We start from the raw sequence: 18,760 nt of genomic DNA, 5'->3' as shown, positions 1-18,760 counted from the left end.
GTCGTGACACACACTGGTGCCAGCAGAGGAGAAGAGTGTTCATCCTTCTCTTGGTCAGCCATACCACAGGATGACGCCTGCTGGCTCAGACCACGCCGACAGCATGAGAGCACAGGTCCCCAAGCCAGACCTTACAAATGCATGCCCTTGTCGGATAAGCCATGAGCCATTTCCCAAGCCAGTAATCGTCATAGGAATAGCAAATGTTTATTGAGTGTTGACTGTGCACTCAGCATTGCCTGTGTAATAAATCAGCAGAGACTTGCGGGGTGTGCAGCTCACATGTCTGCAGGTTTACTGGGGTTTGTCTGACTTATGTGGTCGGGCTCAGGATCCCTGCCTGCTTTCTAATACACTCGTCCTTCTTAGACTAGCTGCCGGCTGACTGCAGCTGATCACGAGAAAGCAATGCCAACCACACAGGTACATTTCAAATTCTTACTAGCATCTTGTTGGCCAAAGCAAGTGGCATAGTCAAATCTGAAGTCAGGGTCATGGAACGTTTGTCTGTGCTCCCCGAGATCATGGCGAGGGTGTGGATGTGTAACCCTAGCACAGGGAATTTGAGAAAAGAGGCCAATACCAGGATCAGTCTTTGCCAGGTATGTCTGTTTACCCTCCAACAACGCTGCAAGGACCATGAGCATATTACATGGCTATTCTACTATAACCAGGTCATATACTATACATATATTATGCTATCATTATAGAATAAGTATATATTTAATATGAGTATTTTGTAATAGTATAGTTTACACATTACACTCTAAAATCTTCTTTTATTTATCTATCTATTTAATTTTTTATTTTTTGACAGGCAGAGTTAGACAGTGAGAGAGAGAGAGAGGCAGAGAGAAAGTTCTTCCTTTTTCCATTGGTTCATCCCCAAAGTGGCCGTTATGGCCGGTGCATTGCGGCCGGCGCGCTGCACCGATCCGAAGCCACGAGCCAGGTGCTTCCTTCCGGCCTCCCATGCGGGTGCAGGGCCCAAGGGCCTGGGCCATCCTCCACTGCCTTTCTGGGCCACAGCAGAGAGCTGGACTGGAAGAGGAGCAACCGGGAGAGAATCCGGAGCCCTGACCGGGACTGGAATCCGGTGTGCCGGCGCCACAGGCGGAGGATTAGCTTAGTGAGCCACGGCACCAGCCTCTAAAATATTATTTTAATATTATCTTATAAATTTTTAATTTTATCTCACTGTGAATTTAAAAATAATGAAGACTGCAGAGTTGAAGGGTCTTCTTTGTTTTTTTTTTTTTTTTTTACACTGTATTATTTTTAATTACGTACAAAGACTTCTCTAACACGTCACAAGGAGAGCATTTCACCCACTGCCTGTTTGGCAGCCAGTCTCTTGTCTCTCTCTTCAGCAATGGTGAGGCGGATTCCCCTTCTCCAGGAAGAGAAATCCATGATTTGCTGCCCTTGCCGATAACGGAAATGTCGGTAAACCGAGCGGCAAAGCTGCTGCCATTGGCATTTTCCACACGAGCCACATCAAAGGAGCTGGGATGCCTCTCTCTGTTGGTGATCACACCGATTCTTCCCAGGCTGGCATCTCCAGTCACCATGCACAGGTTGCCAGTGGCAGCCTTGATGAAATCGGTAATCTTGCCGGTCTCCAGATCAGTCTGAATGGTGTCATTCACCTTGATGAGGGGATCAGGGTAGTGAACGGGACGAGCATCGAAGGTCACCAGATGCAGGATTCCTTTAGTGCCCACAAAAATCTTCCTCACTTTGCACAACGTGTACTTGGCCTCCTCAGGTGTAACACGATGAACCTGCGACCCTTGGTATCATGGATCAGAGGGAAATTCTCTCCAGTCTTGTCAAGGCTGATGACATCCATAAGACCAGCAGGGTAGGTTATATCAGCTCGGACTTTGACATCAATCTTAAGAATCGCTGTATGCAGATTTTCTTTACTTCTTCCCCTGTCAGTGCACACTTAACGCCTGTTCCCTAAGGAAATGATGGGAGGGAGATATTCTCTCAGCTTGTGGGGACCAGTGCATGTCTGAGGGGCAAGCACACCAGTCGATTTATCCAGTGTCCAGTGCTTTGGAACTGCTACTCCCTTCAGATGCGTCTTGGGCCCACGAGCCATGGCTGCGCTATGAATGGAAAGAGGAGGAGATAAAGGGTCTTGCCCTGGCTCACACAGTTAGTTGGAGGCAGAGCTGGAGGCTGGAGCCAGGATAGCAGACTGTAGAGCTTGAGCGTGGCCTCCTATTACTTTCATCCTTTTGGTGGAAGCAGCAAAGAGCCTCCAGATTGGGATGGGAGAGATGCATGCTGGTAGCCTTCCATTGCAGAATGGAAGCTCGGGTTTTTCACGCTCTCCACTTCCTGGGCACCCTGGGGCATATCTCTGGCTGGTCCTTGTTCAAAGCTCTTTTCCCTTCCCATGAACTCTGTCTAACCAGGGTTTCCCCGCTCAGGGGCTAACCAACCTGGGAGGAATCCCTGGCTGCTTGTGACTTGAAATAATTTCATTGTATTTTCTGGGTCCCAATTCCAAAGGCTTGAACAACATGGGGGTTTTATTTTATTTTAAAGATTTATTTATTTATTTGAAAGAGTTACTTGGGGGGGGGGGAGAGAGAAAGAGAGATAAGGAGAGAGAGAGCAGAGATAGAGAGAGAGAGAGGTCTTCCATGTATTGGTTCACTCCCCAGTTGGCTACAATGGCTGGAGCTACACTGATCCCAAGCCAGGAGCCAAGAGCCTCTTCTGGGTCTCCCACATGGGTGCAAGGGCCCAAGGACTTGGACCATCTTCTATTGCTTTCCCAGGCCACAGCAGAGAGCTGGATCAGAAGTGAAACACCTGGGACTCACACCAATGCCCATATGGGATGCTGGCACTGCAGGTGGTGACTTTACCTGCTACACCACAGTGCCAGCCCCTGATATGGGGATTTTAGACACTAGGCAGGCTCACAGAGAGAGCTAGCAGGGGACAACTATGGCTTATCCAACAAGGGATCCATTTGTCATCACTTTGAGATAAGAAGTTTATTTAACAGAGAGTCAAGATTTCCATAGTGTGGAGTTCCTGTGAATTTTGGAGGGCAGAAGGGGGAGAGTGAGAGAGACAGGGAGGAAGCCTCAAGCTGTGGTCCAACAGACATAGATATGCACTTACATCAAGGCCTCTGCCGCCACACGGAGAGCAAAGCCACGGCTGAGAATCGGCCTCAATTATGAGGGAACATTTCAGCTCCATCATTTGGCACGATCTGTAACCAGAGGTCTTTCGGCACAAGACGGGCTGGTGGGAAAGGGATTTGTGTTGAGGACTTAATGCCATGGCCTGTGCTGCATGTTTGGGTATTTGTGTGTTTACAGAAAATTCAATACTTAATTGTATGCTTGGCCTGCTCACCACTAATTTCTAAAAGAGACATTCCAAAGCCTTGGTTACACTCGCTCATATCTCATAAAAGCCATGACTTGACTGCGGGCACCCAGAACTAATCTTGTGTGGAGACAGGGGCAGCAGGCACCTGGGAGGGCTGGAGGCCCCAGGAGACCGCTGTGCCGGGAATGACCGGTCATCTCCCCAGCGTCCATTGCCTGCTTCCCGGAGGCTCTCCAGATTCCCCAGCACGTGGCTGGGTGACCCACCCTCGAGCCCAGGCCCAGGGCTGGATTGGCTGAAGGAGGTGAGTCTAGTGCTGGTTACAGTGAACTTGTTCGGCAGTGGAAGTGTGGTATGACTGGGTCCAGGAGGAGGCCCAGGAACTTTGTGAAAGTTGTGGGGAAGAGAAACTCCCGCCCCCTTGAGAGATGAGTGAGGACGATGAAGGCTGTCACTTCCCTTGTGACTATGAGAGGAGTTGGTCTTAGGATGGAAGGTGGCACTGGGAAGCTCCACGGAGAGATGGGAACAGGTGACAGTGTTCAGCTGCTGGATCAAACCTTACCTGGAATGATCTGCCTCCAGGATCTTTAATTCCCTTGAAAGAAAACTGAATTTTCTGTTACTTGGGATGAAAATAACCTGGACCCACCCACTCAAAGTTCTGACCTTTGCTGTTCTTCTCTGGAGCTGGGAATATCCAGTGACAGGATCTCTGCTCTGGGACAGGTCACGGCTCAGAGATCTGGAGAAGCACTCAGAAACTTTACCCTGGGACTTCTGCTCATTGTAGGAGCTGCCGGGTAGAGGCGGACAGGTGTCTGCGTGTTGAGATGAGACATCGCAGGGAGCTCTGGATTGGAGGCGTGCACACATGTGCCTGGAGTGAGGCACGGCTCAAGAGCTGCAACGTGGACCCATGCTGCCTTCCTTTGTTTTGGTGAAAGAATGAGGCGCCTCCAGATGGGGAAGGGGGCTCTGGGAAGATGTCAGCTGCCAGTGTGTGTGAGGCATGCTGTGCCCGCCAAGCACTGCTCCAGGAGTGGAGACGTGTCCCAGGGAACCCAGCTGCTTGTGCCATCACCTGCTGCCTCCCAGGAGCTGCATCAGCAGGAAGCGGGAACTGGGGTGGGGCCAGGGATCAAATCCCGGCACTTTGACAGGGGACATGGGATTCTCAAGTGGCATCTTAACGACTACACCAAATGTCTGTCCCTCTTAGTCCATTGTCTGTTGGTGTAAGAACACCTGAGACTGGGTAATTTATACAGAAAAAGGAATTGCTTTTCACTCATTTTTTTAAAGATTTTTTATTTATTTATTTGACAGGTAGAGTTACAGACAGTGAGAGAGACAGAGACAAAGGTCTTCTTTCCGTTGGTTCACTCCCCAAATGGCCGCAATGGCCGGAGCTATGCCGATCTGAAGCCAGGAGCCAGGTGCCTCTTCCTGGTCTCCCATGTGGGTGCAGGGACCCAAGCACCTGGGCCATCCTCCACTGCTTTCCCAGGCCACAGCAGAGAGCTGGACTGGAAGAGGGGCAACCGGGACTGGAACCTGGCACCCATATGGGATTATGGGTGGAGGATTAACCTAGCGCGCCACAGCACCGGCCCCGGCTCATGGTTCCTGAGCCTGAGAAAGTGCTGGTGTTGGCTGGGCTTCTGCTGAGTGACTCGTGTGGCCCTGTGTCATGATGGAGGAGTGGAATGGGGAAGAAGGCGTTTGCAGAAGGGGCATGCATTCGTAAGAGGCTGAGGGGGCGGTGCCAAGGCTCACTTTGTAACAACACACTTTGGTGAGAATGAATCCTGTCTCAAAGGTACTCACCTAGGGGCGAGTATTGTGATGCTGCGGGTTACGCCGGGATGCCTGCGTCCCATAAGGGAGTGCTGCTTTGAAATCTGGCTACTCCAGTCCCCATCCAGCTTTCTGCCAAGGCCTCCTTGGAGACAGCAGATGATGGCTCAAGTTCTTCAGTTCCTGCTGCCCACCTGACCCAGATGGAGTTCTGGTTCCTGGCTGTTATGGGCATTCCAACCAAAGGATGGAAGGTCTCTCTCTCTCTCCCTCTCTCTGCCTTCCAAGGATATGAAAAAAAAATTAAGGAGGCCAGTGCTGTGGTGTAGTAGGTTAAGCTTCTGTGTATGGCACCAGCATCCCATATCGGCACTGATTGAAGTCCTGGCTGCTCCACTTCTGGCCCAGCTCCCTGCTAATGGCCTAGGAAAACACAGGAAGATGGCCCAAGTGCTTGGGCCTCTGCACCAATGTGGGAGACCTAGAAGAAGTTCTTGGCTACTGGCTTCGGATCTGTCCAGCTCCTGCTGTTGCGGCCATTTGGGGAGTTACCCAGCAGATGGAAGATCTTTCTCTCCCTCTCTTTGTCTCTCACTCTCTCTGTAACTCTGCCTCTCAAATAAATAAATAAATACTTTAAAAAAAGCATTAAGGCCGGTGCCGCGGCTCAACAGGCTAATCCTCTGCCTGTGGTGTTGGCACACCGGGTTCTAGTCCCTGTTGGGGCGCCGGATTCTGTCCTGCTTGCCCCTCTTCCAGGCCAGCTCTCTGCTATGGCCCGGGAAGGCAGTGGAGGATGGCCCAAGTGCTTGGGCCCTGCACCCCATGGGAGACCAGGAGAAGCACCTGGCTCCTGGCTTCGGATCAGCGTGGTGTGCTGGCCGCGGCGGCCATTGGAGGGTGAACCAACGGCAAAAAGGAAGACCTTTCTCTCTGTCTCTCTCTCTCACTATCCACTCTGCCTGTCAAAAAAAAAAAAAAAAAAGCATTAAAAAAAAGAGCCAATTCAGTCTCTTGAGAAAGACATTAGCCCATTCATGAGTGCAGTGTCCTTTAATCTACTCACCTCCCAACACCACCACACTGGGTTGTGGGGACAAACCATGTTCAAACCCTAGGACCGAGAGGGTGTATGTGAGAGGGGTGAGAGAAAGGGAATCAAAGAGGAGTCTGTTGAAAACTTTGGCTCAGTAACCAAAGAGTGGAGTGACGGTGACAGCTTCTGAAAGGCAAGACTGGAGAATCAGGTTGGTAGGCAGGCGATTCCGGAGTTTGGGATGCCCATTAGACAACAGGTGACAAATGTCAAGTCGGCTGTTAGGTGTAGGAGCTTGTTCCCCGGACCGCGAATATACTGTACGGTTTTGAACGTTTTGCTCTTTCTCAGATCATGCAATATTCTTTTTTTTTTTTTTTTTTGACAGGCAGAGTGGATAGTGAGAGAGAGAGACAGAGAGAAAGGTCTTCCTTTTTGCGCTGATCCGAAGCCAGGAGCCAGGTGCTTCTCCTGGTCTCCCATGCGGGTGCAGGGCCCAAGCACCTGGGCCATCCTCCACTGCCTTCCCGGTCCATAGCAGAGAGCTGGCCTGGAAGAGGGGCAACCAGGATAGAATCTGGCGCCCCAACCGGGACTAGAACCCGGAGTGCCGGCGCCGCAAGGCGGAGGATTAGCCTGTTGAGCCATGGTGCTGGCCAGATCATGCAATATTCTAAGAGGAAGAAGTGGGCAGCTGGGTGAAACACTGCTGAGAGGTCAAGGTCATGATGATGGGCATTGGGTTGAGCCTAGGGGGAGTGGGGGAGCAGGAGGAGGGGCGATTGTTGATGGCCTTGAAAGAAAGAGATTTAGTGTTGGGGCCAAGAAGCCTGATCAGTGTGAACTAAGAGAGAGAAGGAGGGACTGGGCAGGTGGAGTTCACTTAATGTTTTAGAAAATTCACTCTATGAAGAGGACTGAGAAATGGAGGTAACTGGAGCGAAACCGGTGTGTGTGTGTGTGTGTGTGTCAAAGTCTTTAAAAAGTATGCGTTTTTAAAGGCAGGAAACCAACAGTACCATTTCCAGGGTGGGGGTGGATCCAGTAATGCAGGAGCTGGGAGGGGTAAGTGCTGGAGACTGGCCCCTGAGCAGGGGGAGGCGATGGGGTGAAGAACCTCAGGGAGGCAAGGGCTGGCCTTTGCAAAGAGCCCCGTGAGTTGTGGAAGGAGGCCAGGGTGTGGGGCGGAAGCAGGCGGGCGGGTAGAGTGTACAGAGGGGCATGCCGAATCATCTTTGCTTGCTTCCGTGGGGAAGACGGGTTGTTCGTGAGGGTGGAAGCAGGGGCCCTGTGGCTGGGAGCGAGTGAAGGGGACAGAAAGGCCATGGAATCGGCCAGGCAAGGAGGGGACGTCCGCCTGGGGGCTGGGCTGATGGCTGCAAGTCCTGATGGGCTTTTAAGAGGTGGTTAGAGTTGAGTTAGCCAGGGACCAGAACTGGAAAGGGGGTGGTCTGCCGGTGAGGTGTTTGAAGCTGGGATGACAGAGAGCGCTCAATGGCAGCTCAGGGTGTCATCCAGAATGCAGCCTGTATACAGACGGTGCAGCTTAAACCACGTGCGTTTGTTTCTCATGGTTCTGGAGGCTGGCAAGTCCAAGATCAACGTTTCCCACCTCTGCCTCTTCTCTTAACTGTGGGCGGCTCCCACCCCGCTGTGTGCTCCAATGGTCTCTTTGGATGTGTCTGGAGGGAGGACTCTCTGGCAACTCTTCTTATAAGAGCACTGCTCTCTAAACCCAATCACCACTCAAAGGCGTTTTGCCTCCGAATGCCATCACCCGGGGTGCTGAGGGCTTCTGTGCACGCAGTCCTGGCCAACGCCAAGGGCTAAGCACCTGCCCAAGGGCGAGGGACGCCGAGCGTCATCAAAGGAGAGGGGGTTGAGGAACTACAAGGAAAGGGCTTTGGGAGAACTGCCTTCCTGCACGGAGCTCCCCGCACACAGCTATAAAGCAGAGAGTGAGGCAGGAGCTCAAGCCTCCAGGGAAGGGGCAGGTGGGGGACACTGCTGTCACCAGGGGTGACACTCCAGGATGGAGTGGACTCTGGTGGGCTCCCCGGGTTGGAATCGTTCAGAAAAATTAATGTTTTTAAGTGGACAAATGAAAATTGTATATATTTATGTTGCACCGTGTGTTGTGTTGAAATAGTCATCCATTGTGCCATGGCAACATTGAGATTAGCATAGGTGTCAACTCACATACTTATTTTTTGTGATAACACTTAAAATCTACCCTGTTAGTGATTTTTTTTTTTTGACAGGCGGAGTGGATAGTGAGAGAGAGAGACAGAGAGAAAGGTCTTCCTTTTTGCCGTTGGTTTACCCTCCAAAGGCGCTGCGGCCAGCGCACCACGCTGATCTGAAGCCAGGAGCTTCTCCTGGTCTCCCATGCGGGTGCAGGGCCCAAGCACCTGGGCCATCCTCCACTGCCTTCCCGGGCCACAGCAGAGAGCTGGCCTGGAAGAGAGGCAACCAGGATAGAATCTGGCGCCCCAACCGGGACTAGAACCCGGTGTGCTGGCGCCGCAAGGCGGAGGATTAGCCTGTTAAGCCACGGCGCCGGCCACCTGTTAGTGATTTTCAAGAATACAATACCTGTTATTAGCTACAATCTCCATGTCCTACAACAGCGGAATGGAACCTACGGCTGCCTGTCCTGGCTGGAACTTCGTACCCTTTGGGCAGCTTCCTCCCCACGCCTGCCTCTGGCAGCTGCCATTCTGCTCTGTGCTCCTGGAAGTTTGACTTTCTGAGATTCCACGTGCGAGTGGGATCGTGAGGTTTTTGCCATTCTGTTCCCAGCTTGCTACACTCAGCGTGATGTCCTCCAGTTGTGCCCGTGTCGTCAGAGATGGCAGAATTTCCTTCACTTCACTATTACATACCTGGAGCCCACCTTTTCTTCATCCACGTGTCTGCCCATGGGCCTGCCTCTACGTCCTGGCCCTCGTGCATGGTGCCGCAGTGAACACGGCAGGGCAGCTGTCTGCTCAACAGGCCCCGAGTGCGAATCTTAGCTGCGTGACCTTTGGCAAGTGACTTCACATCTCTGTACCTTGGTTTCCTTATTTGTGAAATGAGGATGACGGCCACGCTTCCCTGCTGGGCTTTTGTAAGGTTTGGATCAATGGGTGCAAAACAGAGCCTGACACCTGCTGAGCACTTGAGAATCATCCCAGGAGTGTGTGCACCAAGGCTGGGTCAGGCTAGGGCTGGGTGGTTTGGTCCAGTGCCATGGACTCCAAGGTCCCTGAGCCTTTTTAGGGAAGGGAGAGAAATAATGGCTTGAGAGTGGCCAGGAGGGTGCCTCTTCCATCTCTGGGCCAGGGACACTAGGGGTTTTGGGGAAGAGAAGAGTGGCTCTTGGGCAGGCTGTAGAGGAAGCAGAGGGCCCAGGAGAAGAGAATGGTGGAGGGCAGGTCTGGAAGAGAGGTGGAGGACTTTGCTGAGGACAGGGAACGCCAGGGGACCCTATGGGTAGGGACAGTGGCCTGACTCACTGCAGTGTGTGTCCAGCGAGCTCTGGGGATGAAAGATCAGGCGATGGGAGATGAATGGGAGCAGTGGGCTCTAGTCGGCGGCTGCAGCATGATGGACTTGGTCTTGAAGATTTCTTAGACTGTGGGTTGAGACAGGGAGTGCCGGGGTATGTGTGGCAGTGGCAGGGGGCTGTTTTGCCAAGGGCAGGCAGAGCTCTGCGGGTCCCTGCCACTGAGTAGAGCGTGAGCATGTCTAAGGAGCTGAAGTCAGAAGTCCCTGAGGAGGACAAGGAGATAGGAGGGACCAGAGCTGGCACTGGCGGATCAGCGGGGGGGCCATGCGTGAGAGGCTTCAAGAGCAGACCACTGGCCAAAAAAGACAGCAGCTCTGTGCTTGGGGAAGATCAGCAAGGAGGAGGAGGGAGGACGTGGAACAGGCAGACATCTGGGTGTAGGGCTCAGCCAGCTGAGGAGCTGCTGCAGTGCAATAGGCAGCAAGCGGACGAGAAAGGCCAGAAATCAGCAGGTGCTGGTGGCAGGAGGAGGCAAGGCAGCGCAGCAGATCTGAAAGGAACTTTGAATCTATATCCTGGAGGTGTCGTAGTCCCTCAGCCAACGGCCCAAGGGTGTCACTGGAATCCAAAGATGCTGGTGGGAGGCAGATGAGTAGGCAAATTATGTGGAAACCTAGCTCTCAAATGGGGCCCATCAGCAAGCCGTGAGTGTCCATCTTTAGTGATTCTCCGAGTTTTCCAGTGCCTCAGCTTCCCTAGTTGTTGCGGAAGCACGAGAAGAGCATCAGTGGCCTCTCCTGGTGTCTTGCAGGTGGGACTGGGTGGCTGGGATACGGTGGTGCCTCTGTGCACCGCAGGCAAAGGTGCCTTGGATTTGACAGCGAGGGTCAAAGCACTTTCATGTCCATTATCTCATTTAATGCTCGTGAGGATGTCAGTCGACTGAGGCTGACAGTGGTGATGTTGAAGATGGTGGAGACAGCTCATGTTTACAGAGTGCTTGTTGTGTGCCAGGCCCAGTACTTAGCATCTGCCAACAGAGTCCTACTCAATGCTCACAGCAGTCTCTGGAGGCACCCAGGAGTGATATCTCCATTTTATTTACTTTTAAAAAAATTGGCTTATTTGAAAGGCACACACTACACACACACCTATAAAGAGAGAAGGAGATCTTCCATCTGCTGGGACAGGCCAAAGCAAGGAGCGAGGAACTCCCAACTGGTTTTCCCATGTGGGTGGCAAAGGCCCAAGTCCTTGAGCCATCTATAAAATGAAGGGTTGAGATGAGGGGATCTGGTTGAGGACCAATCCTTCTCAAACACACGCTAAATCATCCTTTGGAGAAGGACTCCAAGCAGGGCTGATGCCTGACCAAGTGGTATCCAATAGAATGCTCTTCTTTCTACAGAGCAGCTTCAAAAAGTGATGGAACTGAGTGGGAGGAAGTGTTTTTAGCTCTTTCAACCACAGCAGGGGGACAAAGGGGCCCTGCATTGTCTCCTGATGTGCTTGACAAGAACAACAGCTAACAAAACAACCCTTGGGCATCCTGTGTAGACTTGGCTGAGGAATTGCAATGACACCTCCTGTCCACTAGAGGACTCCACCCTGGGTCAGCAGAGGAAGACCCGTTAAAGACATCTCTATGTGGGGATAGGTTTGCTCATCTTTCTTTCTGCACATGGCCCTCGGTGTGGATGCTTCATGAGCTAGGAAGTGTCAGGGGTCTGGCACAGCGCTCCAGTGGTGACTTGCTAAGGAGTTTGCCTTCAACCTGCCTGAGAGTCTACCTTGAGCATAAACCATGTTGTCACAACTTCTACCTGCACTGTCCATCTGCAAAGCACAGAGATCTACCCTGCTTCTCCATCATAACTCTGCGCAAGAAGTCCCGTGGTGGGGAAGGCACAATGAAGAGGCTCAGTTTAACCGACAATTACTCCACAGTTCCTGTGTTCTAGGCACCATTCCAAGCACTGTCCAAATGCTAGCTTGCTTGATTTGCAAAACCACTCTATGAGGCAGGTGATCTTATCTAGCCCCATTTTACAGATAGGTAAACTGAGATACAGAACTTGTTGAGGGTCATGTACCTAGGAAGTGGTTGGGCTGGGATTTGAACTCAGGCAATCAAACACCATGCTTTAACTAGCACGCTCTGCTCTGCTGCCTCCCGGGAGAGGGGCCGGATAAACAATGACATATTTTTTAAAACATCTTAACCCATGTTTTTCATTATATGTACATAAGAGAAAATTTGGAAAACCAAAAGAGAAGAAAAAAAATTACCCACTATTTTAACCACACCACCACAATCCCAGCAAGCGTTCTGGTGTTTTTTGCTTTCATTTTTATGTGCCTATGTGTGTTTTTCATATCTCTGTGCATGCAATTTGTAGCCTGCTTTTCCACTTAACACATACTGTCCTAATGTTATTACATAGTTTTCACAACCACTATTTTGAATATTGCCAGAATGTGTGTATGTGGTGACATAAGGAAGGTTCTAGCCAAAAGACAAGCATGTCCAAAGAAGGCAGAGAGTGGTGCAAATTGTCAAGGCAAAAGGATGCAGAAACAGTGGCTAGGGGGACCTCTGGCCTCTCACAATGACAGGAAATGCATCGTATGGACGTGTCACATCAGTGTCACTCAGCTAGGTGGTGGCAGTTGGTGATCTGGTGCCTTAGAGCATCTGGGGAACTGGCTCTGTAAGGGGACAATGTGTGCTAAAGACTTGTCGGGAAGAAACGGGCTGGCTGTGTTAGAACTGCACCAGGGTGTTTCAGAGGGATTCCAGCGGGAAGCTGGAATTTGGCCTCAGCTATGTGAGCTGTGTGGCCTTGGACATACAAATTCACTTCTCTGCATAGCAGTTTCCTTGACTCTCTTGTGAGAATAATAACAGCTCTCAGGAAGGATCACAGGGGAGAATGAAATGCATGGGGTGTTAGTTAGGGATGCGTTTGGCCACAAGTAACAGCAAACTTGCAAACAAGGAAGAATTTAATTCTCTCGCATCACAGGCTTGGAGGTGAGCAGTCCACGAAGAGTGCCAGGCTCCACCATCTTGAAGTTGTTGGTTGTATTTCTTGATCTTGAGCATCATTATTGCAATGACTGCATTTGTTCAGGAGAGATATTGACCCTTCCTTATATATTTTTTAAAGATTTATATATTTTTATTTGAAAGAGTTACACAGAGAGATGAGAGGAAGAGAGAGAGAGAGAGAGAGAGAGAGAGATAGGTCTTCCATCGGGTGGTTCACTCCCCAGATGGCTGCAATGGCTGGAGCCGTGCCAATCCGAAGCCAGGAGCCAGGAGCCAAGAGCCTCCTCCGGGTCTCCCAGGTGGGTGTAGGGGCTCAAGGATTTGGGCCGTCCTCCACTGCTATCCCAGGCCATAGCAGAGAGCTGGATCGGAAGTGGAACAGCCAGGACTTGAACCGGCGCCCATATGGGATGCTGGCGCCTTAGGCCAGCGCATTAACCTGCTGCACCACAGCTCTGGCCCCAACACTTATTTCAGGAATAAATCTGGGCTCTGTCTGATGAGTAGGAGGGTCCCTGTCTCCTCAAGAGGCTTATTAAAAATACTAAGAGAGAGAGAGAGAGAGAGAGAGAGAGAGAGAGAGAGAGAGGTTGATTTCTCATATACCAGTTCACTCTCCACATGCTTGCAATGGCCCCCGGCTGACTCAGCCATGGGCTGAGAACTCAGTCCAGGTCTGCGTATGGGTGGCAGAGACCCCATCATTTGGGCCACCCCTGCTGCCTCCAAGCACGTGCATTAGCAGGAAGCTGGAGTCAGCAACAGAGCTGGGTTCTTATCCTAGGTATTCTGAGGTGGGACACAGGTGTCTTAACTGCTATCTATTTTTTTAATATTTAATTATTTATTTGAAAGGCAGAGTTACAGAGAGAGAGAGAGAGAGAGAGAGACAGAAACAGAGACAGAGACAGAGACAGAGAGATAGAGAGACAGAGAGAATCTTCCATCTGATGGTCCACTCCCCAAATGACCACAATGGCCAAGGCTGGGCTGGGCTGAAGCCAAGAGCCTGGAACTCCATCTGGGTTTTCCACATGGAGCAGGGGTCCAAAGACTTAAGCACATTATCAGGGAACCGGATTGGAAGTGGAGCAGCTGGGACTCGAACCTGTGCCTTTATGGGATGCTGGTATTGTAGGGGGTGGCTTAACTTGCTACACCACAATGCTGGCCCTTTAACTGATGTCTTAACCACTAGGCTGAACTCCTATCCCCCGAGAGCTTCCTTGAAAGGGCGAGGAAGCGTCTTGGTAAGGGGTTCCTCACTTGCCACGCCACCTACTGTGTCCTCATCATACTCTGAGAGCATGCGTAGTGGCTTCTGTAGCTTTGGGGCTGTAGATTCCTGGGCTGTCATGGACGGTCCTTCATTCTTCCCTTTGTGGAATCTGTAGGCGGGAGATAGTTGTGCCTTTGTAACAGTTGGCAAACTTGGTATTTATTTTGCTGTGTGATTATTTGATTAATGTTGGTCTCATCTGCTAGCCTGTGAGCTCTGTGTGGTCAGAAACTGCACCTGTTTTGTCCATTTCCCCGTCCGCAGAGCTCAGAATAGCTCCTGGCATGTGCTCGGCACATATCTGCTGACTGAGAGGAGAAGTCATTCTTGGCCTGAGCACAAGTTAGCATTTCTGCATGCATGCGTGCCTATCGCAGAATCTAAGTCACAGTGACCCGTTCTCACAGGTCCTCTCCTTAACCGTCTAGTTTAGCAACCACTCCATGAACTCAAATTCCACAGCAGACGCTGCTGATGTTTGCTCTAGATCCGCCCCAGCCACCTGAGTTCACCTGCGGCTGCAACTGAGTTTCAAGTGCCCTGATCTAGCCTCACCTCCACCGACATGGGTGCTTTCTCGGGGTGGGGTGTGTGTTAACATCCACAGGGGGCCCTCCAGCCAGCTAGGGATGAGAGCCGATGGATGAATGTCCTGGCTTCCCCTTCCTCCTGTGGGCCCAGTTTGGATCACATACCCTGTGGATTCTGAAGAGCTCCGGCTGGACTGAGCTCCAATTTTCCAAACTATAACCCACTCACGACTGGCTCTTCTCCCTTCCTTGTCTCACTTCCCACTTTGGTGCTGCCTGGGATCACCTCTTAAATATATTTTTTGAAAGATTTTATTTATTTCCTTGAAAGGCAGAATTACAGAGAGAGGAAGACACACACACACACAGAGAGAGAGAGAGAGAGAGAGAGAGAGAGAGGGAGAGAAGTCTTCCATCCACTGGTTCACTCTCCAAATGGCCACAATGGCCAGAGCTCGGCTGATCCAAAGCCAGGAGCCAGGAGCTGCTTCTGGGTCTCCCATGCAGGTATAGGGGCCCAAGCACTTAGGCCAACTCCCACTATTTTTCCAGGCCATAGCTGAGAGCTGTATCGGAAGTGGAGCAGCAGGGACTCGAACCGACACCCATAAGGGATGCTGATGCTGTAGGCAGAGGCTTAGCCCACTACGCTATGCACAGTGCTGGCCCTGGTCACTTCTTAAATAAACTGCAGTTATACCTTGGGATCCTCAGGCTCCATATCTCTGGATTCAACCACTGTGAATTGAACATTTTTGAAAAAAAAATTGTGTCTGCACTGAACATGTTACAGAATTTTCCTTTTCATGATGCCTTAAGCATTACAGTATAATGACTATTTACATAGCATTGATATTGTATCAGGTATTATAAGTCATCTAGAGATGACTTAAAGTCCATGGAGGATTGCATATGTTTCATGCAAACGTTACCTTACTTACAGCATTTGAGCATTTTACAGCTTTTGGTAGCTGATGGGGATCCTGGAGTCAATCCCCACAGACACCAAGGGACAACTTTTTCTGTGGCTCTGGATATCAGGAACAAACATCATGATGCTTAGCTGTGACTTTGGGCTTTAGAATTCATAGCTGATGCTGGAACCCTTAGTTCTTTGGAGGCTCCTGGGAAGGGACTGGATCTGTTTCTCGTGTGAGAAGGACATGAATTTGGAGAGGCAGAGGTGGAATGGCATGGACTGAATGTTTGCGTCCTTCTCAAACCCACATGGTGAAGCCCTAACTCCCCATGTGATGGTATTTGGAGTTGGGATCCTTGGGAGGTAATTACCTTTAGACGAGTTTATGAGGGTGGGGTCCTCATGTTGAGATTCCTTATGAAGAGAGGAAAAGACACCAGATCGTGTTTTCCACCTTGACCCCTTGGCCTCAGCACTTTAAAAGGACACAGTGAGAAGGTGGCTGCCACGGGCCAGGAACCAAGTCTGCAGGCACCATGATCAAGACTTCCTAGTCTGCAGAATGTGAGCAGTAAATTCCTGGGGTACATTGTGCTGGGGTCCCAGACTGACTAGGACACCTCATCTGTATCCTGGCCTGAAAATCCTTTGCCATTCCTCCTGCTGAAGATGAGCTGTCTCCTTCTCTAATAACCGGGCTAAGACTTGGCTTGTATCCAACTGGGTGCAGCTGAAGTGAGGTTGTGGGTGATGTCTCCAAACATCCAAAAATCCTCAGACACGTTCTCCAAAAAGTGAATGCTAATGTCCCCTCCTGGGTGTGGGCTGGGCTTACCCACTCACTTCTAGCAGACAGAATGGTGTGGAAAAGATGAGGTGTGACTTCAGAGGCTAGGTCATAAAAGGCACTGCAGCTTCCTGCCCCTCCCCCATTACCTGGGGGAAGCTGGCTGCCACGCTCAAGACACTCAGGCAACCCTATGGAAAGACCCACAAGCGGAGGAGCTCAAGCCTCCTGCTGGCAGCCAGTGTACAAACTACTTTGGAATCAGATTCTATGGCATCTGCCAAACTTCGGATGACTGCAGCCTGGCTGAGGCCTTGGCTGCAACCTCACAAGAGACCAAGAGTTAGAGCAGGTCCTGAACCCATGACCTGTGACATTGTAAGGTCACACAGGTTTGTTGTGCTCTAGGAGAATTTGTTACACAGCAATTGATAACTCCTGCTCTACCTTGCAAAGTTAGGTCAGGAAAGGATTTGAGTTTCTGTCTGATCCCTCCCCTTTGAACCTGAGCTGAGTCTGGGCCCTTGAATTTCTTTCTTTCTTTCTTTTTTTTGGACAGGCAGAGTGGATAGAGAGAGAGACAGAGAGAAAAATCTTCCTTTTTGCTGTTGGTTTACCCTCCAATGGCTGCCGTGGCCGGTGCGCTGCGGCCAGCGCATCACGCTGATCTGAAGCCAGGAGCCAGGTGCTTCTCCTGGTCTCCCATGCGGATGCAGGGCCCAAGCACTTGGGCCATCCTCCACTGCACTCCTGGTCCATAGCAGAGAGCTGGCCTGGAAGAGGGGCAACCAGGACAGAATCCAGCGCCCCGACCGGGACTAGAACCTGGTGTGCCAGCGCCCCAGGCAGAGGATTAGCCTATTGAGCCATGGCGCCAGCCACCTTGAATTTCAATGACAGTGATGTGTTCACTTATTTTTTAAAAAATTATTTATTTAGTTAGAGAGAGAGAGAGAGAGAGAGAGAGAGAGAATCTTCCATCTGCTGGTTCACTCCCCAGATGGCTGCAACAGCCAGAGCTGGGCCAATCCGAAGCCAGGAGCCAGGAGCTTCTTCCAGGTTTCCCATGTGGGTGCAGGGCCCGAGCATTTGAGACTATCTTCCATTGCTTTCTCAGGCACATTAGCAGAGGGCTGGATGGGAAGAGGACCAGCCAGGGCTGGAACTGATGCCCACACGGAATGCCAGCACCATAGGTGGAGGTTAAACCTATTATATCACCCTGTGAGCCCTGATGCCTTCATTTCTGAGGCTGGATCAGAGAAAGCCTTGTGGCTTCTGCCTGTTCTTTGAGACACTGGCTCTGGGAGACATCAGCCATGGTCACAAACACCGTGAGACTGCCGTGCAGGAGAGGACGCGTGTAGGTGCCCAGCAGACAGCAGCCACCATCAGCCATGTGGGTGGGCATCTGGAAGACCCAGGCCCAGCCAACCCTGCAGTTGACTCCAGCCCCAGCCCACGTCTGACTGCATCAAACCAGAGATCTCCCCTGCCCTGCTGCCACCTCCCCAAAGAACCCACTCAGCCAACCCCTTCCTGAGTTCCTGTCCTAACTGTGTTGGGGTCATTTGAAGCCTTGTGTGTGGTCACTGTAGGGCCCGCTGTTTGCCCACAAAATTCTTGAGCAGAATGAGAGGGGCCCTAGGCACACCATTGATAAGGCAAACCTGCACATTGTGGAAATGTATATTTAAAACTGGGTTTTCTTATTATTTGAGAAGGAGAGAAAGAGTGAAAGACAGAGAGACAACTCCCATCTTCTGGCTCGCACTCCCAGATAGCCAAGACCCCAGACCAGACCTGTGTAGGAGCCAGGAGTTGGGAAGTCAGTGTAGGTCTCCCACATGGGTGGCAGGAATTCACTTGCTCACACTGTCACTACCGCCTCCCAGGGCCTGAATTAGCAGGATGCTGGAGTCTGGAGTCCGAGCTGGGACTCCCACCCAGGTAGTCCAGTGTGGAACGCAGCGTCTTACCTGCTAGGCTCAAAGCCCACCCCTTGAAAGGTTTGAGTATGTGCCACCAGACATACACATAATAGAAAACAAAATAGAAATTACAATAAAACGAAAATAATTGGAAATATACGATACCAGTGATGGTCAAGTTCTCTCTCTCTCAGGTCTCTACCTTGGAGACCACTGGTGGAAGACACAGCTCTTAGGCCACATTTACAACTTATACCCCCAGTGCTTTCACTAAGCAGTTGATTTTGGTGGGCAGTGTTTACATTGCCATTTTTTTTTTGACAAGCAGAGTTAGACAGTGAGAGAGAGAGAGAGAGAGAGAGAGAGAGAGAAAGGTCCTCCTTCTGTTGGTTCACTCCCCAAATGGCTGCTATGGCTGGTGCTGCGCCGATCTGAATCCAGGAGCCAGGCACCGCCTCCTGGTCTCCAATGTGGGTGCAGGGCCCAAGCACTTGGGCCATCCTCCACTGCCTTCCCAGGCCACAGCAGAGAGCTGGACTGGAAGAGGAGCAACCGGACAGAACTAGC

The 18,760-nt window shown here is 51.1% G+C and overlaps 1 long non-coding RNA gene and 1 pseudogene across 5 annotated transcripts in view; one reads left to right on the top strand and one right to left on the bottom strand.

The window, feature by feature from the left end:
• Window positions 1-18,760, top strand: part of LOC133757828 (uncharacterized) — a 281,325-nt gene that overhangs the window by 129,920 nt on the left and 132,645 nt on the right. The window lies entirely within an intron of this gene.
• LOC133758187 (small ribosomal subunit protein eS4, X isoform-like) lies at window positions 1,309-2,110 on the bottom strand (annotated as a pseudogene).

Source organism: Lepus europaeus, chromosome 4, assembly GCF_033115175.1.
Source record: "Lepus europaeus isolate LE1 chromosome 4, mLepTim1.pri, whole genome shotgun sequence".
In the NCBI taxonomy this organism is placed as follows: domain Eukaryota; kingdom Metazoa; phylum Chordata; class Mammalia; order Lagomorpha; family Leporidae; genus Lepus; species Lepus europaeus.
Note: the sequence above shows the minus strand (reverse complement) of the source record. Positions and strands in the feature narration are given on the sequence as shown.